The sequence below is a fragment of the Mauremys mutica genome, chromosome 1 (genome assembly GCF_020497125.1).
Source record: "Mauremys mutica isolate MM-2020 ecotype Southern chromosome 1, ASM2049712v1, whole genome shotgun sequence".
Classification (NCBI taxonomy): domain Eukaryota; kingdom Metazoa; phylum Chordata; order Testudines; family Geoemydidae; genus Mauremys; species Mauremys mutica.
This window is the reverse complement of record NC_059072.1, coordinates 118,755,879-118,777,553: the sequence shown is the minus strand read 5'-3', so window position 1 is coordinate 118,777,553 and position 21,675 is coordinate 118,755,879. Positions and strand designations below refer to the sequence as shown.

At 54.7% G+C, this 21,675-nt stretch overlaps 1 long non-coding RNA gene across 1 annotated transcript in view; it reads right to left on the bottom strand.

Annotated features, from left to right (window-relative positions):
- LOC123357051 overlaps nucleotides 1-21,330 on the bottom strand; it is a 28,091-nt gene extending 6,761 nt beyond the window's left edge. Inside the window, exons 1-2 of the long non-coding RNA XR_006575500.1 lie at nucleotides 21,236-21,330; nucleotides 5,673-5,763 (exon numbers count right to left, since the gene is read on the bottom strand). This is a non-coding gene — a long non-coding RNA (uncharacterized LOC123357051). The remainder of the gene's footprint in view (nucleotides 1-5,672; nucleotides 5,764-21,235) is intronic.
- Between the last annotated feature and the right edge of the window lie 345 nt (nucleotides 21,331-21,675).

Here is a 21,675-nt window from a genome sequence, read left to right as displayed (position 1 = left end):
TTACTGACAGCAGAAGAATGGTGAGCCTTGGGAATTCTGGGTTCCATTCCAGACTCTGGAGGTGATTGTGCTGGAGTGGGACGCTTCTGAACATTGACCCCAACCATAACCCCTTTTGCCATGCCCCTACAACCTGTCCTTGTCTTAGTCCAGTCTCTTCACTTCCCAGCACTCCTTGTTCCCCAACCCCATTCTCCTCACCTAACTAGTCCCAGTGTCTACTCTTTAGGCTTCTCCCCCATGCCAGTTTCTTTACTAAGCAAGTAGTACTCTCACTCCCTTGAGTCTCTTTATCTAATGTGACTACCTCATCCACCCTGGTCACACATCCAGCCTTCATTCCCCATCTCCACTTGTTCCCATTCCCAATCTCCCTCCCTGGGCTCTTCTTTCAATCTGTGTCCCCTTACGGCCTAGCTGCTTGTTCCAGTCTCCCCACTACCTACTCATTCACAGTCCCCATTTCCTTTCCCAGCTCCAAGTACTGGTTTCCTTGCCTAGCCACTCCAAGTGTCCCAATTTCTTAGTCTTATTTCTCTTCCCCCCCTTCTCACTTACCAGTCTCCCCATCCCAATATACTTCTCTCCTGGGCAGGTTGGGCCCTTGTTGCCTCTGCTTTCAAATCAGGCAGCGTCCTCCTCTATTGTGCCTGAGACCAAGAGAGGGGTCACTGAGAGAACAAGAGAGGCTCATGGGTCCAGACCTGGCACAGCCTGGAGCAACCTAGTGTAGCAATTGTAGAGAATGTCCTGCTCAGCCTTTGGTGGGCGCGTACCTAGTGTGGATGGAATCTAAAGGGAATTTAGCTGCTGAAGTCTCTGCTTCACATATGCAAACTGCTCTTTTTACAAAGCTTATAACTTGGCCAAATTTTGGCCAATTTTAAAGGGAATGGCAAAAGGCACATCCCTGACAAAGGTCACCCCGTATCAAATTTCAAGTCCTTACTCCCAAGTATGGGGGCATTAGAGCTATTCAAAGAAAAAGTTGCCAGAATTTTTTTAACATGGGCAAAACCAACATATTTTCTTCTAGCCTTGATCTTAGAAATAGTTGAAAATTTCCAGTAAAATTCAGCCTGAAGCAGACACCTGGCATGGAAAATGGTTAAAGTTTGGCAAAGTTATAAACAACTGAAAACAGCTTCTTATAATTGGGAAGTGTCAGGCAACTTAAATAAAAGCAACTTAAAAAACAGCCTCTCCTACAATAATTCAAGTACAAAACTAATTTTTAATTAGTCTTTCAAACTTAGCTTGCATGTTGTGCACAGAGTAAGCACTCACTCCCTTTGGAATCCATCACCATCAGCCACTTCCTCAGGTGAGCCTGAAAATGCTTTCCTTTTAAGGAAGTTTCTGGCAGAGAGTAGGAACAGAATCACAATGCTTCCTCTCCAGGAATTGCTAATTAAGATAAGTCAATAAATGAAAATCTCTGCATTAGAGAAACAGAAACTGTCATGGGAGAGTCCAGCCATTTGAGCCTTGATTTATTCTGTACTGGAACCAAAAGTAGTTGCAACAGTGGTAGAAAGATACAACCTAAGAAATGTTATGAACAGGAAATGGCCAGCAGAACTAACTTGATTTAAGTTATTTATTTCCCCCGATTTTATGCCCACCTGCCTGTTTTATCATATCCTCTCCCCTTCAATCCTCTCTCCTTCTCTGGAAACAAATATAAGTAATTCTTGAGAACTCATTCATATTCTTGGCTTCTATCAACATTCCTAGTAAAGTATTGTGTATTAATTACCTTTTGGGAAGCAGCTTTGTCCTATTTGTCTCATACCTCCTAGATTATGATCCCCAATTATTGGTATGCACTAAAGCCAATGGAGTAACACCAAAGATGAATTTAGTCCTCTAGGAATCTCTTTTATCCATTCCCTGAGCCTGATCCTGCAGTTCCCACCTAAGGCAGAACTCCCATTAACTTCAGTGGAAATAACGTGCATAAAAGAGCACAGGAATGAGAATTTAGAAAAAAACTTATATAAGATCGCCTTGAACCATTCCTTATTTCAAAGCAAATAAGAGCAGATCTTGTAACCATTCCTTGGAAACTGAATTTGTCATACTCGCAATTTACTCTTTTGTATTTTTGAGGGGGTCAGGAAGGTCATTTTGCAGCCAGCAGTACACTCCTGTGCAATCCAATATTTCAGTAGTTTGTAGATTCTGCTACTGAAATTGAATAAGAACATAAGAACGGCCATTCTGGATCAGACCAAAGGTCCATCTAGCTCAGTATCCTGTCTACCGACAGTGGCCAATGCCAGATGCCCCAAAGGGAGTGAACCCAACAGGCAATGATCAAATAATCTCTCTCCTGCCATCCATCTCCACCCTCTGACAAACAGGCTAAGGACACCCTTCCTTACCCATCCTGGCTAATAGCCATTAATGGACTTAACCTCCATGAATTTATCTACCGTAGTTCTCTTTTAAAGGCTGTTATAGTCCCAGCCTTCACAACCTCCTCAGGCAGGAGTTCCACAGGTTGTCTGTGCGCTGTGTGAAGAACTTCCTTTTATTTGTTTTAAATCTGCTGCCCATTAATTTTATTTGGTGGCCCCTAGTTCTTGTATTATGGGAACAAGTAAATAACTTTTCCTTATCCACTTTCTCAACATCACTCATGATTTTATATACCTCTATCATATCCCGCCTTAGTCTCCTCTTTTCCAAGCTGAAAAGTCCTAGCCTCTTTAATCTCTCCTCATATGGGACCCGTTCCAAACTCCTAATCATTTTAGTTGCCCTTTTCTGAATCTTTTCTAATGCCAGTATATCTTTTTTGAGATGAGGAGACCATATCTGTACGCAGTATTCGAGATATGGGCGTACCACGGATTTATACAAGGGCAATAAGATACTCTCTGTCTTATTTTCTATCCCCTTTTTTAATGATTCCTAACATCCTGTTTGCTTTTTTGACCGCGGCTGCACACTGCATGGACATCTTCAGAGAACTATCCACAATGACTCCAAGATCTTTTTCCTGATTCGTTGTAGCTAAATTAATCCCCATCATATTGTATGTATAGTTGAGGTTATTTCTTCCAATGTGCATTACTTTACATTTATCCACATTAAATTTCATTTGCCATTTTGTTGCCCCATCACTTAATTTTGTGAGATCTTTTTGAAGTTCTTTACAGACTGCTTTGGTCTTAACTACCTTGAGCAGTTTAGTATCATCTGCAAACTTTGCCACCTCACTTTTTACCCCTTTCTCCAGATCATTTATGAATAAGTTGAATAGGATTAGCCCACGACTGACCCTTGCAGGACACCACTTGTTACCCCGCTCCATTCTGAGAATTTACCATTTATTCCTGTGGTTTGTTCCCGGTCTTTTAACCAGTTCTCAATCCATGAAAGGACCTTCCCTTTTATCCCATGACAACTTAATTTACGTAAGAGCCTTTGGTGAGGAATCTTGTCAAAGGCTTTCTGGAAATCTAAGTACACTATGTCCACCGGATTCCCCCTTGTCCACATGATTGTTGACCCTTTCAAAGACCTCCAATAGGTTAGTAAAACACGATTTCCCTTTACAGAAACCATGTTGACTTTTGCCCAACAATTTATGTTCTTCTATGTGTCTGACAATTTTTTACTATTGTTTCAACTAATTTGCCTGGTACGGACGTTAGACTTACTGGTCTGTAATTGCTGGCATCACCTCTAGAGCCTTTTTTAAATATTGGTGCTATATTAGCTATCTTCCAGTCACTGGGTGCAAAAGCCAATTTAAAGGACAGGTTACAAACCATAGTTAATAGTTCTGCAACTTCACATTTGAGTTCTTTCAAATGAATTCCATTTGGTCCTGGTGACTTGTTACTGTTAAGTTTATCAATTAATTCCAAAATCTCCTCTAGTGACATCCTCTAGTGATGAACAGTATGAGTGACTAGTCTACTTTTGCCTAAATTTTAAGTTATAGAATCTTATCAAACCATATTTGTTGAAATGAAGTGTGTTATAGCAGGTTTTCCAGGGAACCAACTGGCAAAGGGTGAGCCTCAAAGCACAATCACTCTAAAGCACATATACAAAAACAAGTAACACATGTGCCCTCTTCATTGTTACAAGGATTTCTTTTAAATACACCTCAGAGTCTGAAAAAACTCAGGAGGTCTACTTGTTTCAAAGCTATGGCTTCTCTGACAAGGCAACTAATCAGGAGCCACATGAAATCTATTTATAGTGTATAATGAAGATGAAGTCTCAGTTATGAATTAATCACACCTACAATATATCATAGTACACAATTAGCAATCAGCAAGAGATGTGATGTGGCAATGACCACCAATGCTCACTGGTGTTAAAATATAAAACACAGGTTGCAGAATTAAAAAGATATGCAGTCATTGTAGCCAACAGCACCATCGTGAGCAAAGGTTGTAGGATCTAGCACATAAATAATTGACATGATAGGACTATAATTAAATATTACAACTTGCCCTTTTCTCTAATACAACCATGAAGAAACTCCTACTCAGTCATAGCACCAAGTTTGTTTTAATTAACTAACACTGGGTTACTGATATTCTGAAATGGGTTGAATCATCACTAGAGGGCTGATCCAAAGCCCAATGATGTCAGTGGAAGGATTGTCTGATTGTGAATGTTGGATCAGTTTCTAATGCACAAGGCCTGATTTCTGGGTGTATTGTGCCCATTTTGCACTACAATGCTAACGAACTGTGGGCACAAATATCTACTAAACTGCCAGGCAGATTCATCCCAGTACAAGTGTGATCCTCATGTGGCATATGATCACATATGCTACAAACTCCCTTTGCTGTCAGCACAGTGAGGAAGGAGAATTCAATTACCAAAAAAGGAGCTATGATCTAGATGGAATTGCTCTTCTGAATCCTGGGCTAGCCATTTGGTGGTTACAGTCCAATGTATTGTAGCATATAGGAATCGGGTAGTATCCCTTTAAATAGTTGTGGCTTTCACTGTCTTCTATGTTTCAAAAGCTGCCAGAACCCTGAGAGAGCAGCAGTGTGTACCTGTAGCTAGGGCTTCCCTGCATGTAGTGCATAGCACATTTGTTGGGTAAAGAACAAAGGACACAACAGGTATCTTAGATGAGCCTTCAAGCTACGTGGTGGAAGCATGCATGAGTGAACTGTGATGGGGCATTGCAAGTGAGTGACTTTATAACCCCTCCCCAGTCTTCCACTCTGTGCATTTTGTGAGTACTCCAGGATCTGGTCCATCATTTTTTCATTAAGACTCAATCATGACCCCCCCCCCTCTTTATTTACTTGTCAGATGATAGCAGGAATATTCTGAAGGACTTGAAATTCATAACAGTCCTCTTGCATAAGAATATAACATCCAATTCTTCCTTCAATCACATCCAGGCAATCTCACTGATTCCAAGGCATTGCTCAGGTTTAACTGAGGAGAGATGTTGCCTCTTAATTGAACCACCACCTGAGTTTGAAATAATATTTCAATATCACAATATATTACAGATTTGGTATTAAACTGCTAGCATTTACCACATGCAGATTAAGAGTGGATTTATCTTGAAAAGTAAACCAAGCTAATAGCCATTTGGCAAAGGACAATTCACAGCTCCTGAAAGCCATGATGGTACCATTTCCTGGTATGTGGGAAAAGTATGATAGAGAACTAACCTGGCTCTCAGTGCAAAGAGCTAGCGTTGCAGCAGGCTCTGTATTACAATCAATGGCTTGTGCTGGCACTCACACCTTTTGGGAAGTATGTCTGCAAAGTGACAGTAAATGTTAATTGTCCATGAAAGAGTCAACAATCACCGTTCTAATGCTCAAAATGTTATTGCACATTAAGGGATTTTGCTGTTATTCTGTACATATATACACACTAATGAGCTAAATAGCTACTGGCTGTGATGCCGAGTCTGCTGGAGCAAGTTTTAACCTGGGAAACCAATCAAATAGCAGATGCAGTGGGGAAATCAGAATTGGAGCTGCCACCTTTTTGTATTTATCAAGCAAGAAATAATAATCTTGTTGTATTATCACGATGCTGCAAGAAGAATGAACTCCCTTGCTCCTTCCCACAACCACATAGACAAGCTGCTGCAACGGTATCACGCAATCTGCAGCCTTGTGATTCAACTGAACAAGTTCAGATCAATGGAGCAGCAGGGTACAGCAAATGCAGTTCATCCACCATTCTGAGCAAGTGATTTTGCAAGATGCATTCTCTGTTGTTGAGCACTGAAAGCAGTGAAATGAGTTTCCTAAAGTGAGCAGAATGAAAACTGAAGAATGTACTAGTTAAGCTGAACCTGTTCAACTCCAGATACACTTAGAACTATACCTATGTTCATTCGCTGTGTGTGAAGGCATTACAGCACTAAAAGGTTTCAAAATGCATAAAATATGAAATATATCTATTTGCATTTTAACAGCATGTAACATGAAAATATCTATATCCAGCTAAGATGGGGTAAGCGCAGCTCTTACAGGCTCAGTTAGAGGAAGGCTCAGTGCTTAGTTAGGTAGGGTAACAGGACACTTACTGGTAGTGCTGTTTGAACTTATTCCATAAAGGAAATTGCAGGTATGGCTAGACTTTCTGCCCCCAAAGCAGGGGCGGCTCTAGGCATTTTGCCACCCCAAGCACGGCAGGCAGGCTGCCTTCGGCGGCTTGCCTGTGGAGGGTCCGCTGGTCCCGCGGCTTCATCGGACCTGTGATGCATCAAGGAACCATGCTGAGGCGAAGGATCCCTAGGTTGAGGTAAAAGTAGATAACCTGCTTCTTGGGAGAGGACAAGAGGAATGATTGGCAGTTTGATTGCCGGGTGGATGAATAGGTGAAGCAGGTAAAGATACCAAGCTTGTCTCAGCCAGATTGGATAACCCTGGCCTTGTCCTGTTTGATCTTGTTCATCGCCAGTATTAGTGGTGCTGGAGGAAATGCAGAGAGTAGTCCCTTCATCCAAGATTGGAGAAAGTCTCCCAAAGAGTCATGGCCTAGACCTCCTCGTGAGCAAAACAGATGATACTTGTTCGTTGAGGTTGCAATGAGATCCATCTCTGGAAGTCCCCCAGTTTTCAGCTATAATGTGGGGAATTTGAGACTCCTGGGAGAAATGCCTGCTGTGGGTGTCATCTTCAGTTTTCTGAACCCCAGGGAGGCTGAAATTTAGATCTGATGGGCTATACACTAGTTCCACAGCTTTATTGCTTCAGTGCACAGGGAAGGGGATCTTGATCCCCCATGTTGTCATCATGATCATGATGGATTTGCCCTGATGAGAGTAGAAAATGAAGACAAGCACTCCTGACTGCCTTGAGTTCCAACAGATTGATGTGGAAACTGGTTTCCTGAGGCAATCATCTGCCCTTAGCTGTGAGAGAACTGAGGTGAGCTCCCCATCCCAGAGATGTATCCATTGAAGGAGGACGAGGAGCCCTCTTTTCCTGGAACTTATGTTTCTTCCTAGGAGGTTCAGTGGATCTGGAAACCCAGAGAACTGAGTCAGATGAGATCTGTGGCTAGTTTGTGATCTACTAAATCTTCTTTAATTCATAGGAGTGTGTATATATATCTATATCTATCTATCTACAGAGATCTTAGTGTGACCCTGTAATCTTTCAGGGGTATTTGAAGTGTCCGCTACCTACTTTATACAGTTTTGAAATTGCCAGAAATCATCAGCCATGGATGGTGGTGGAACGAGACATGGGTGGTCAGGCCTACTGGTTAGAACTGGGTCCAGGCTGGGCAGAGATGGATGAGACAGAAGGGAAATCTTCCTCCTTCTCCTTGGAATCTTCCAATAGGCAGGGAGCACCAGGAGAAAAGGGAGGAGAATCTGGTCGTACCAGAGAGTGATGGTCATCAACCAACCAGGATCTCAGTACCGAGAGACATTTGGTAAGCATGAGCAGTGAAGATTCTGATTCATCCCCCACTGACATGTCCTTTGAGTATCTGAATTCCTGTGGGACTGAGTGGAGGATCAATACCAATGGGTAGTATGCTGTGCAATTGAAGAAAATGGCACCGTAGATTTAAAGCATACTGAAGACAGCAACAGTGGTTTCTGACACTTCGGTCCTGGCCACCAGTCCGGGGAGCTCTGCATTTTAATTTAATTTTAAATGAAGCTTCTTAAACATTTAAAAAACCTTATTTACTCTACATACAATAGTTTAGTTCTATATTACAGACTTATAGAAAGAGACCTTCTAAAAATGTTAAGATGTATTACTGGCACGCGGAACCTTAAATTAGACTGTGTAAACGGGCTACTCACCGCCACGGCGCCTCCTGCTGGTTACTCCGGGGAATTAGCTCTCTTTCAGCCCGGGGCGCCCTCTGCAGGCCGGTGATCCCCCTTTTTCCTATCGGCCCCGTGTCCCTCCCAGGACCCGGTGCCCCTTTAACTATAATTGGGTCTCCCCCTCCCAGGGGAACCCCCACCCTACTATCCCCACTTTGCCTCAGTAGTGGCCACTGACAGTCATGGTCTAGCCCCACACCCAGTATCAGCCCACTCATCACAGGCAAAAGGGGTTTGGACCTGCTGCTTTGTCCTACCCCTGGGTTGTCCCTTGCAACCCCCAGTACCTCTTTGCCCTTTACTAGGCCGCAGCCTGGGGCTTTCCAGGCTGGAGCTTCCCTAGCTCCTCAGCCTGTCCCCCAGCCCTGCTTCACTCAGGTACCTATCCTCAAGCTAAGCAGCCAGGCCCATCCCTCTCTGAAGGCAGAGAGAGACTGTCTGGGCTCTGGCTTCCCTGCCCTCTTATAAGCCCCAGGGCTTCAGTTTGGGGCGTGGCCCCAGCTGTGGCCACTTCCCTACTCGGCCCAGCTTGCAGAGCCACCCCTCTCAAGCCCTGGCAGGCAGCATTTCAAGCCCCTCCAGGCAGGAGCCGGGTCCACCCTGCTACACACCCTCCCCCTCAAGAACCCCTCGGGGGGGGGGCAGGCGGGGTGTTCTATCGGCCCAGCGTTCTTCTCAGCTGGGCCCGCAGGGAATCTCTTTCCTGTCGCAGGCCCTCCATTGCGTGGAGCAGCCTGCTGACTTCCCCCTGGCTCCGGGTCCCCACCATAGACCTCCCTAGTCCTCTGGGGGTTCTCCCCTCAGTTTGGGTTCCCTGGTTACGGCGAGGCCGTTTTGCCCCAGCCCCTTTCTGTTTAGGGGCCTCGGTCTGGACTACCCCTTCCTGGCGGGGGGTCCCAGACCGAGCCTCAGTTCCAGGCACGCCCCCTTTCTGCCCCAGGGGGTATTGCCTCATGATGTGGCCCTCGGGGTGGCAGTGGAAGCACGCTCGAGGCCTCCCCCCTGCCTCGGCCCCAGTTTTGTGGGCCTCAGCCCTTCTTTCTGGGCTTGGCTGGGCCCTGCGAGTTCCGTGGGGGCACTCCCGCTTCAAGTGTCCTGGTTTCCCACAGGCCCAACAGTTCCTTGGCCTTGGCCTCCTGCCCCAGGTGCCTGGGCTCCGATGAGGTCCGTGTGCCCTCCCCTGCCGCAGCTGAAGCAGCCCCGCTTGCTGCTTGGCGAGCCGGGCTCGACAGGCTCTCCAATAGTCCCGTCTCTCCACCATTTTGGGATCAGCTAGTCTCTGAGTGCCTGGTCCCGGACTCGGGGCCCGGGCGGCCGGTCCTATAGGGGCCTCGGCCTCGAGAAAGTCCTCCATAAGCCTAACGGCCGTGCTCAGGGTTTGAGGACGGTGCCGCAACACCCACGCCCTCCCGGGAGTCGGGAGGATGTGCACGAACTGTTCGAGGACTATCTGCTCCGTGATGTCAGCGGAGGCTCTCTGCTCTGGCTGTAGCCATCGGGTCGCTGCATCCCTTAACTCCTGGGCCACAGCCCGGGGCCGGACGCCCGGAGGGTAAAACTTTCCCCGAAACCGTCGTCGAAAGGCCTCCGGGGTGACCTCGAAGGCATCCAAGATGGCCGCCTTCACTCGGGCGTAAACCTGGGCCTCATCGTCGGGGAGGCCCTGATAGGCCCTCTGCGCGGGTCCCGTCAGATAGGGGGCGAGAAGGATCGCCCACTGGTCTGGTGCCCACCTGGCTACTGCCGCCACCCTTTCGAAGGTTACCAGATACGCCTCGGGGTCATCCTCGGGCCCCATCTTGGCCAGACGCACGGGTGGCTCAGGGGGTGCAGGTGAAGCGGCCCCCCCTGGTGCGACGCCACTGGGGCTCGGCCACAGGGTGGCGAGCTGCTGGAGACATTGGGTCTGTTGCTCCCGATGCTGGACCCCCAAGGACTGAAGTAGCTGCTGCTGGTGGGCCCCCAGCTGCTGCACGAGGAGCTGCTGCTGCTGCTGCTGGCTTTCGGCCAGGAGTTTAATAAGAGTCTCTGTCTCCATTCTCAAAGTCCAGGCAATAGTCCACAGTCCTTGCCCTGGCCCCTTGTATCAGGGGCGGACCGCTATGCCCGCATTCTCCACCACGTGTAAACGGGCTACTCACCGCCACGGCGCCTCCTGCTGGTTACTCCGGGGAATTAGCTCTCTTTCAGCCCGGGGCGCCCTCTGCAGGCCGGTGATCCCCCTTTTTCCTATCGGCCCCGTGTCCTTCCCAGGACCCGGTGCCCCTTTAACTATAATTGGGTCTCCCCCTCCCAGGGGAACCCCCACCCTACTATCCCCACTTTGCCTCAGTAGTGGCCACTGACAGTCATGGTCTAGCCCCACACCCAGTATCAGCCCACTCATCACAGGCAAAAGGGGTTTGGACCTGCTGCTTTGTCCTACCCCTGGGTTGTCCCTTGCAACCCCCAGTACCTCTTTGCCCTTTACTAGGCCGCAGCCTGGGGCTTTCCAGGCTGGAGCTTCCCTAGCTCCTCAGCCTGTCCCCCAGCCCTGCTTCACTCAGGTACCTATCCTCAAGCTAAGCAGCCAGGCCCATCCCTCTCTGAAGGCAGAGAGAGACTGTCTGGGCTCTGGCTTCCCTGCCCTCTTATAAGCCCCAGGGCTTCAGTTTGGGGCGTGGCCCCAGCTGTGGCCACTTCCTTACTCGGCCCAGCTTCCAGAGCCACGCCTCTCAAGCCCTGGCAGGCAGCATTTCAAGCCCCTCCGGGCAGGAGCCGGGTCCACCCTGCTACAGACTGAGTAAATGAAGACTCAGCACACCACTTCTGAAAGGTTGCCAACCCCTGCCATGGACCAATGTCTTTTGAGAGCAATCTCCTTATGATGGAAGTCAGCCCTCCTTTTGTTAGGAGCCTTCACAGATGCCTCAAGAATCTTCCCCTTCTTAAGGGAGATCTGCATCATGTTCAAATGGGCACTTGATCTGCCTAGAGACTGATGTCCAGGGTGCAGGTCTCCTGACCTGACTCTGAAGCGAGTGAAAAGGATTGCTCCATCAGCAGCAGTCTCAATTTGATCTCCTGGTTCTTCTTTGCCCTGAATTTAAGTCCCAGGCAGAAGTTGCACTTCTATGAGATGTGTTTTTCTCCCCAGCAGCAGACACACTGACTGGGTTAACCCACCAATAAGAAAGCCAGGCTCCCTGGTGGGAGGGAAATGAACAAAGTCAATCCTCTCACTACTTATCTACTATTTATCTAACACTAACTAATAAACTATAAACCAGGAATTAGCTGAAGTATGCTCAAGGTAGGCTCTGTCTCAGGCCAAAGTGGTTGAGAAAAAACTGAGCACGGTTCGTCCTTTCAGCCCTATATAGCCTCAGTGTGTGGTACAAGGATGTATAGGACGCATGCACAGGCTGGACAGACAATGCTAACAGAAAATGTATGATCAAGGGCTCAAAAAGCGAATGCACACCTGAAGGGAACTGTATTTCATTTCTCAAGAGCAGCAAGTTTAACAGTCAGTTCCTCAAAATAAATGAAATATCTCATTGTTACTTATTCCTGAGATACCCAGAATAAACTGAGTAAACTAAAGCAGTCTGCAGGAGGGTCCCTGTATCTATTGGGTTTCCAGGAAATGGGGCGGGCGAGCCCGCCCCATGCTAACGGACCCCCCTCCCAGCCTAAGGGGAGGTGCCACAGAGCCTCAGAAACCCACTAATTGCGGGGGACAACTAATAAAAGAACAGGGACAGGAGTGCGGTCAAAGGGTCATAAGAAGGGAGCCTGACGGTGACACCGAGCAGAGAACCCCGGACAGCGCCCACTGCTCCTCGAAGGCGTCAAGGGAGCCAGCGGACGCCGCCCAGAGGAACTCCGCCCGGAGACGTGAGCGGAATAAGGATCGGAAACAAGCCCCACAGTCGCAGGAGTCTCCATTGGCCAACCGCCTCTCCCTGGTCGCGTAGATGGCCATTTTTGCCAGGGCGAGGAGGAGGTTGACCAGGAGGTCCCGCGACTTCGTGGGGCCACGGATAGGGAGTGCATGGAGAAGGAGGTGTGGGGAAAAGTGCAGCCAGAAACGCAATAGGAGATTAGTGAGGAGCCGGTAGAGGGGCTGCAGCCTGGCGCACTCTATGTAAATGTGCGCCAGGGTCTCCCTCACGCCGCAGAAGGGGCAGGTGTCTGGGACAGGGGTAAACCGCGCCAAGTACACGCCCGTACTCACGGCCCCGTGGAGGAGCCGCCAACTGATATCCCCGATGGGCCTCGGGACCAGGGTGGAGTACAGGCTGGCCCACCGGGGTTCCTCACCCTCCAGAGGTGGCAGGAGGTCCCGCCACTTGGTGTCGGGGCGGGACACGAGGGTGAGGAAGTGAAGGGTGTGGAGCACGAGCGCGTAGAGCTGCTTCCTTGGCGCGGTTTGGAAACGGACCGGCTGCAGATCGTGCAGCTGGCTTGCGGAGAAGGGGCGGGGGCGCGGTCGGGTCCACGGGGCAGGGGCCCGATGAAAAGGTCCAGAGGGCTCGGGGTGGTGGGTGGGCGGGGCGTGCCCTCACGTAGGACCTGGTCGAGGTAGGCCCGAGCAGCGGGCGGCAAAGCGGCCTTCACCTCCTGTAGTACGAGCCGGGGAGTACAAGGTCTGGAGAGCCCCATACGCCGAGCGAGCGTCAGGGGATCCAGCCAGTCTCCCCGGTCGTAGTCCAGGAGGTCTCCGACCCTGGTAGCTTCCGCCAGGACCAACCTCTGGCGCACCGCGGGGGACTCCGCCACCTGCACACGGAGCTGGGGGTTGTGTAGCAGGGGCTCCGCGAGGAGATCTGCCCCTTCGGTGGCCGCCACGGACCTGGTCGCAGAGAACAGCTTCCAGGTCCGGAGGAGGTCCTGGTAGAAGACCGGCAGCCCGGAGAGGTCTCGCGGAAGGCCCCTCGGGTTGAGATAAAGGAGCTGCCGGTCGTATCGGAGCCCTCGGAAGCGGCGTAGGAAGGCATGTGCCAGAGCTCTCCATGCCGGACTACCCACACCATAAAGGAGCCTCTGCAGTGCCTGGAGGCGGAAGACGTGGACCTGAGTGCGCAGGCACTTCAGGCCCTGCCCTCCCTCCTCCAGGGGCAGGTGGAGCACCCCTGCAGGGACCCAGTGCAGTCCTGGCCAAAAGAACTCCAGAACCACCGTCCGGAGTTCGGTCAGGAACCCCGGGGCCGGGACCAGGGTGTTGAGCCGGTACCAGAGCATGGACAGGACCAGTTGATTGAGCACCAGTGCCCTCCCTCGGAGGGAAAGGCACCGGAGGAGTCCTGTCCATTTCCGGAGCCGCTCCGCCACCCTGCCCTGCAAACCTTGCCAGTTCTCCGGCGGAGAGGGATGCGTGGCAGAAAGGTAAACGCCGAGATAGAGCAGTGGACCCGCGCTCCACCGGATGGCCTGAAGCGCGGTTGGGAGGGAGCTCGCCTGCCACCCGTCCCCGACCACCAGGCCAGAGCTCTTGACCCAGTTGACCCGGGCGGAGGAGGCTGCCGAGTACACAGCCTGGCAGGCCTCCACCCGCGCCAAGTCGCCCGGGTCCTGGACCACGAGGAGCACATCGTCGGCGTACGCCGACAGGACCAGCCGCAGCTCCGGCTCCCGAAGCACCAACCCCGTCAACCTCCTGCGGAGGAGACAGAGGAAGGGCTCGATTGCCAGGGCGTACAGCTGGCCCGAGAGGGGGCACCCCTGCCGCACTCCCCGCCCAAAGCTGACCGGCTCGGTCAGGGTCCAGTTGAGCCTGACCAGACACTCTGCGGAAGCGTACAGCACCTGGAGAAAACCCACAAACTGGGACCCGAAGCCTAACGCCTGCAGGGTGCCCAGGAGATACCCGTGGTCCACCCTGTCGAACGCCTTCTCCTGATCCAGGGACAGGAGGGCGAACGACAGACCATCCCTGCACCCAAGCTCCAAGAGATCCCGGACCAGATACAGGTTGTCGAAGATGCTACGGCCCGGGACGGTGTAGGTCTGGTCTGGGTGGATCACGTCCTCCAGCACGGCCCCCAGCCGCAGCGAGATGGCCTTGGCTACGATCTTGTAGTCCGTGCTGAGGAGCGAGACGGGACGCCAATTCCGTAAGTCGCGGAGGTCCCCCTTCTTCGGCAGTAAGGCGAGCACGGCTCGCCTGCACGAGAGAGGGAGGACCCCGCTCCGCAAGGACTCGGCCCAGACGCTGACCAGGTCCGGGCCGAGGACGTCCCAGAACACGCGGTAGAACTCCACGGTCAGCCCGTCCATGCCCGGAGACTTGTTGGTGGGCATGCGGCGGAGGGCTTCCGAGAACTCGGCCAGAGTGAGAGGCAGCTCTAGCCGGTCTCGGTCGCCCGCGCTGACCGTCGGGAGCCCGTCCCAGAGCACTCTGCAAGCGGCAGGATCGGTCGGATCCGGGGAGAAAAGGCGCGCGTAGAAGGTCCGGGCCCTCTCGCACATCTCCGCCGGATCCGTGAGGGGGGAGCCGTCCTCCGCCAGAAGGCAGGTGACGTGCTTCTTGGCCCCCCTCCTTTTCTCCAGGGCGTAGAAGAAGCGGGAGCCGCGATCCATCTCCCGAAGGAGGCGGATGCGGGATCGAACAAAGGCGCCCCGGGCCCGATAGTCTTCGAGGACCCGGAGCTCCTCCCGCTTCTCCCGGCACGCCCCGCAAAGGGATGGATCCTCGGGGCTGGCAGCCAGACGCCTCTCCAGCTCTAAGACCTCCCGCTCCAACTGCCCTATCGCCGCATCCCTCCGTCGGCTGGCGCCCCGGGTGTAGTCACGGCAGAAGAGCCGGGCGCGCACCTTCCCCACATCCCACCACCGCCGCGCCGAGGGAAAGGCATGCCGCTGCCCTCGCCAGGCCAGCCAGAACTCCCGGAAGGACGCTACGAAGCCCTCATCCTCCAGCAAGCTGTTGTTAAAGTGCCAATAGGCCGGCCCCGGCCTCTCCGCACAGAGAGAGGCCGTCACGGTGGCGAGGTGGTGGTCCGAAAAAGGGGCCGGCCGGACGCTGGAGGACTGGGCCCGTGAGAGATGGAACCGTGACAAATAGATGCGGTCCAACCGGGAGCGGCACGACCGATGGGCTTCCACCCGGACATAGGTGAACGTGGAGGCATCGTCCGGGTGGTGGTCGCGCCAGACGTCCACCAGGGAGTGATGGGTGACAATCTCCCGGAGGACGTCCGCGGCGGCCGGGCTCTGCTCGGTCCCTGAGCGGTCCCGCTCCTCTAGGACGGTGTTGAAGTCCCCGCCCAGGACCAGGCACTCACGAGGATCCAAGGAGCCGAGGAAGGCGGACGCCTGCTGATAGAACTGCAGCCGCTCCGGGGGCGATGTCGGGGCATAGACATTGACGAGGTTGACCACGAGCCCCTCCATGCGGACCCGGAGGTGCAGCAGGCGGCCCGGCACAGCCTCGGCGACCCCCAGCACCTCAGGCCGTAGGTCGGGGGAGAACAGGGTAGCCACTCCAGCCCGACGGGTTGAGAGATGGCTGAAGTAGACCTCGTCCCCCCACTCCAGCCGCCAGCTAGCTTCGGCGGCCGGATCCGTGTGGGTCTCCTGCAGGAAAACCACAGAGTACCCCCCCTCCCGAAGGAAGGAGAGCACCTGGCTCCTGCGGAAGCCCACCCTACAGCCCCGGGTGTTCAGTGTGGCAAAGGTGACGAGTGCCATGAGGAGGGCTGGGGGGGATCCTCGTCGGCAGGGGCGCTCACGGCCCCCGTTGGGCCGCGCAACAAACCGTGGCCCACCCCGAAGGTGAGCAAGGAGTCACGGAATTTGCGCACCCGATGGTAAGCTGCGGCACCCTGCTTCCCGGTCCTCTTTCCCTCCCCCATGAGGGCCCTCGTGGCCAGGAGGATCTTGTGAAAGTCCCCCCAGCGCTGGAGAGCAAGCGGGATCTTGTTGCGGGAGCCCCGGACGTCCTCCAGGAACTCCTGCAACTCCTCTCGCAGCGTATGGGGGGGGCGGGGTCACTGGCCTCCGGGGGTCCACCGGTGGGACCTCTGGCGCAGCCCCGTGGCCCACCGGGACGGGCAAGCAAGGGACGGGCCCTGGCTCAGTGGGGGGCGGCGGAGGGAAGAGTACAGCCCCGAGTGGGTCGGGACTGTGAAATTCAAAGGCCGCTCCCTGGGAGTCATCCTCTAGGAAAGGGAAGGAGACAGCCCCAGGGGCGGCAATAACATCATGGGAGGTGGAGGGGGCAGGGCTGGGGTCAGGAGCAGGGGCGGGGGGAGGGAGAGAGACGGGACCCTGGGCCGCAGGAGCTGAACCATCAGTAAGTGGCTCCTCGCGGCCAGGTATGGGAGTTGGAGGGGTAGGGAGGGGGTCCCCAGTGACACCGGGCTCAGGCTCAACGGCAGGTAGAGCAGCCTCGGCGCAGAGAGATGCAGAACCCTCAGAGGGGCCCCCACCCGGGAAGGAACTCGATTGCCCCACACCACCGAGGGACACCCCCGGTAGCCCATCTCCCTGCCACGAGGCACCGGCCGTTGCCACAGCAGGCTCGGCAGCCAGCAGCAGGGTGCCGTCTGCAGCCGGGCAGGCTGAGGAGTCCAGGGGACCCTCAGAGGCGGGAGCGGACGCAGCGGGAGGGTCGGTGGAGCACGGGGAGGGAGAAGCTGGGGTGAGGTCGGCTAAGTCGAGGCCCGTGGGCAGAGGGTCGTCCTCCCCCGGGGTGACCGGGGTCAGACCCAGGGCCTCGATCTCCGCAAAGATGGAGGGGAGCTCACCTCCCACCACCCCGGGGTCCTCCCCACTCGCACCCGAGGCGACGCTCACCTCGGGTATTGCGGGGGGCAAGGGAACAGGAGGGGCTTCATCGGAGGCCTCCGCAAGAAGGGACTGCGGAGGAGGGATGGTGGTACCTTCTGGTGCTGCCACGTCTGCCCTAGCCGTCATCGGCAGATGGGTCAACCCCTGGGGCACGGCAGAAGGCTCCGTGTCTGCGGCCCCCTTTCTGGTCTTACGGGGGGCTTCCGCCTCAGGTGGCACGGGCGGAGTTCGAGCCTTCCGCTTGCCCCGCTTACCCTCTACCCGGGTCCAGCCCTCCATGGCATCATCGTTGGGCCGGTCGACAGGGGTTGGGTCGGGGGGCAAGGATGCCAGTTCGGGGGCTCGGAGAGGCACTGGGGGGAGAGCAGGAGAAAGGGAAGAGTCCCCCTGGGGAGAGCCCTCTCCCACGCCCGGCAGTACCCCTGCCGCACCCTCCTCCACAGGCCCCGCCAGAGTGCAGGCAGCAGAGGCAGGGCTCTCCCGCTCGGCTGGGCGCCCTGGAAGACGTACCCCTGAGGCCCGAGCGGGAGCAGCGATGGGCTGAGGAGGAGGAGGGGCGACTCTGGGCACCGGGCGGCCAGGGGCGCTGGCGATGACAGGGCCGGCACCCCGCCGGGGCTCGGGGGTCCCGGGCGCTCCCCCGTGCCGGGCCAAGGGGCAGTCCCTCCGGACGTGCCCCGTCGCCTGGCAGAGGTAACACCGGGCCTCCCCCGTGGAGTAATGCACCCGGTACTGGGCCCCCTGATAGGGGACCAGGAAAGACCCCTCGAGCGCCTCTCCGCCACGCGCCGCCGGTGACAGTTGAAGCTGCACCTGCCGGCGGAACGAGAGGACGTGACGGAGGGCGGGGTCTTTGCAGCCCAAGGGGAGAGGGCTCACCACGGAGATGGGCTTCCCCAGAGTAGAGAGGGCGGGCAACAGGGCGACATTAGGCAGGAAGGGAGGGACGGAGGTCAGGACCACACGGACCCCCAGGTCCTCCAGCGGCTCCAGGGGGACAAACACGCCCCCCACCGCCAGGCCCTTCTCCACCGCCTCCTGGGCGGCGGCCTCCGAGGCAAGGAAGAAGACCGCCTTGCCGTACATTTTGGAGGCCGCCACGATGGCCGTGGGCCCCACCACCCTCGCCAACGCCCGCACGTAGGTCTCCACGTAGGGCGAGGCGGGCACCAGGAGGCAACGGACGCCGTGCTTCCGGGTCAAGGTGGGGAAGGGGCCCCGGCCACTGTAGATGGTAGCGGAGGCGGCGGTCGGGGGAGATGACGTAGCGGCGGGCGGGGGGGCCGCCGCCACTTGGGCGTACGCTCTGGGGGCCGAGGGAGGGACGCCCGCAGAGCTGGTGGAGGGAACAGCGGGGAGGGGCGCCGTGGCCGGTGGCGGGGCCACAGCAGCAGCGGCAGGCTCCGCCATGGAGGGCTTAGTCTTTCTAGCGGGGCCCTTTCCCTTCTTTTTGCCCTGGCCCTTTCCGCCGGCTGGGGGGGCTCCCCCAGAGGCGGAAGGGGCCAGGGACGTGGCAGCAGCAGAGGGCACCCCGTCGGTCGCCGCTGCCGGCGCCTCAGCGGGAGCGGTGGCAGGTGGTCCGGCAGCGGCGGGTGAGGTCGAGACCGGGAGGCGTTTGGGGGGAGCAGGCGAGGGAGGGGGGACAGACGTCATCCCGGGAATCCCACCCGCCGCCCCTCCCGCCATGCTGAACGGGGAGGGAGGGTAAACACCGGAGAAAGGGGGTGGGGGTAAGGGACAGGTCACCTACTCCTCCCTGCTAGGCTGTGGGCAGGGAGGATGGTGCCAACAATGGGGGGGGGCAGATACGGGGACTATCGAGGACTTCGGGGGGGGGGGATCAGTCACCAACAGAGGATTGAAATCCGGCTCCTCTAGCTGCACTAGGGGAGGGGAGGGGAAACAAGAGCAATGGGGGGTGCAGTGCAAGAGGGGCAACTTAAACAGGGGAGAGGCACAAGCGCACTGATGGAGCTATGGGTGCACAAAGGGAGGGGCTAATCAGGGCAAGGGGCCGCGGAGGGAGGGGAGCAACCAGGCTGGGAGTGGGGCGGAGGGACCAAGGGGCTGGCGTCAGGGCCGGGGCAGGACAAACAAAGCTGCAAAGGGAGATGGGCGGGGCAGGCAAACAAACTGAAGCTGGGTGCCGGGGGAGGGGGGGGCCACAAGGGGCGAACGGGGCAGGCAACAAGGGGCAAAGCTAGGGGGCCTGTTGCAGAGGGAAAGGGGTCAGTCCAGGGGAAGGGGGGGGTGCGTGCACCCACAAGCACTTGTGCAAAGTCAATGGCTGGCTGGCTGCCGCTGGAGGCCCAAACGGTGGCAATAGGGCGTGGCAGGCCAGGCGAGCAGCTGAGTCCCAGAGGCAGGAACTGAGGCAGATGGTAAGGGACTGCAGGGGTGGTGGAGGAGGGGGCAGCGGTGGTGGTGGGGGTTGGGGGGGGGACACAGATGGACCAGGGGGCAGGCTCCACGCCACACCCCCGTGTCCCCACAAACACAGTCTAAACCCCCACCACTAGAGCACAGTCAAAAAGTTACTCAGTTTTTAAGGCCCCCTCCACAGTGGTCTTCAGATTCCTGTGCACTTCCCAGCAGCCGGTGGTCTTCTCAGTCCTCCTCCAGGCTCCAGCAGCTCCCCGGGACAAACACAGCTCCAGCAGCAGCAGCAGCCTCCCCTCCTCCAGCAGCCCTGGTGGCCAGGCAGGAAGGACCCCCCAGGTGGTAGCTGTAGTGGTGGTGGTGGGGTCCTGGCTTCTCCCTCCAGAGGTGGGGGAGTGGGGGCTGGCCAGCAAGGCCCCCCCCACCCCTCACTCACCCACTCAGCAGCAGTTGTAGCAGGAGCAGCAGTCCTGGGAAGAAGCACTCCAGCCAGCAGCAGCAGCCCAGGAAAGGAAGAAGGAGCTCCAGCCAGCAAGGCAGCCAGAGAAGGGGGAGCCCTCCAGCCAGCAGGGCAGCCCAAGCAGGCAGAGCGCTCCCTGGAGCAGGGTGGCCCCTGCTCCTGCTGTGAGGGGTTTAAAAGTGGTCTGGCAGGGCTTGAGAGCTGCTGCTGGAGGCTGGGCTGATTAAGCAAATGGCTGCAGCTGGGGCCACGCCCCAAACTGAAGCCCTGGGGCTTATAAGAGACAGTCTCTCTCTGCTTCCAGAGAGAGATGGGCCTGGCTGCTAGAAGCTGAGAAGGTACCTAGGGTGAAGCAGGGCTGGGGAGCTAGGGAAGCTCCAGCCTGGAAAGCCCCAGGCTGCGGCCTAGCAAAGGGCAAGAGGTACTGGGGGCTGCAAGGGACAACCCAGGAGTAGGACAAGGCAGCAGGTCCAAACCCCTATTGCCTGTGATGAGTGGGCTGATACTGCAGTCTGCCCCAGGGTGTGGGGCTAGACCATGACTGTCAGTGGCCACTACTGAGGCAAAGTGGGGATAGTAGGGTGGGGGTTCCCCTGGGAGGGGGAGACCCAATTATAGAAAGGGGCACCGGGTCCAGGGAGGGACACGGGGCCTGCGAACAGGGGGATCACCAGCCTGCCGAGGGCGCTCAAGGGCTGGACTGCGGGAATCCCGAGGCCAACCAGCAGGAGGCACGGCAGGGGTGAGTACCACCCGTTTACAGGAACCCATAGGGATTCTATTCAAAGAGGAAGCCCTATTTTGAAGACTTAAGTGTTGCCCTCTGCTCATCCTGACTGAAGTAACTCGATGGAACATGCATTGCAGATGTCAGGTTGTTTAAACTCCTTGTAAAAATTAACTTTGAATATTATCAACTCATACATAAACAACTAGTTGTCTCCCCTACAAAAATATAAATTCTAATTTAAAAAATTGTGCTTAACCCTAAAGTGCTCCCCATTGGTATTGCATTATTTTTGCTTATTTTAAAACCTGAATTCCAAAATTATAAAACTCCCAAAAATATTATCTCCAGTTATATACAAAATAAAAAGGGACTACAATTTTTACACTATATTTTCCTTGTATCTTCATTTATATGGGTGTTACCCAGAAAGAAACCTAAGAGTTGTGAGAACAATTTGTTCATCTTGTGGTTTCCACAGGTACTGTGGAAACACATCTCAATTGTAGTAATGTATGCAGGCCATAGTAAGAGCTGTGAAAAATGTTTGTAGTGAAACCTGAAACCCCACACAACTCACCTGGTTTCATCTTTTCTTGTAACTTCAAAACTCAGACCACGGTTGTCAAGAGTAGTGATGAGCTTGAAACAAAATTTCTGGATCCCAGAGCTCCTGACTATCGGGGAAGTTCAGATCCAGAGCTAAAAAATTTGTTTCAGGCTGTGTTTCCATAATGGATCAGATCAAAACCTTGGAACTGAATATCCATGAATTTGGGAAATTCTAGCTATCTTCGGTACTTATACAGCCCCATTACCACTGTGTCTGAGCACCTCGCAATCGATAATGTATTTATCCCTGCAACACCCTGCTGAAATAAGGAAGCACTATAAACCCATTTTACAGATGGTCACCCAGCTATAATGCAAAGATATAAAATCACAGAAGATCACAGAATCATAGAAGAAGATTAGGGTTAGAGGAGACCTCAAGAGGGCATCTAGTCCAACCCCCATATG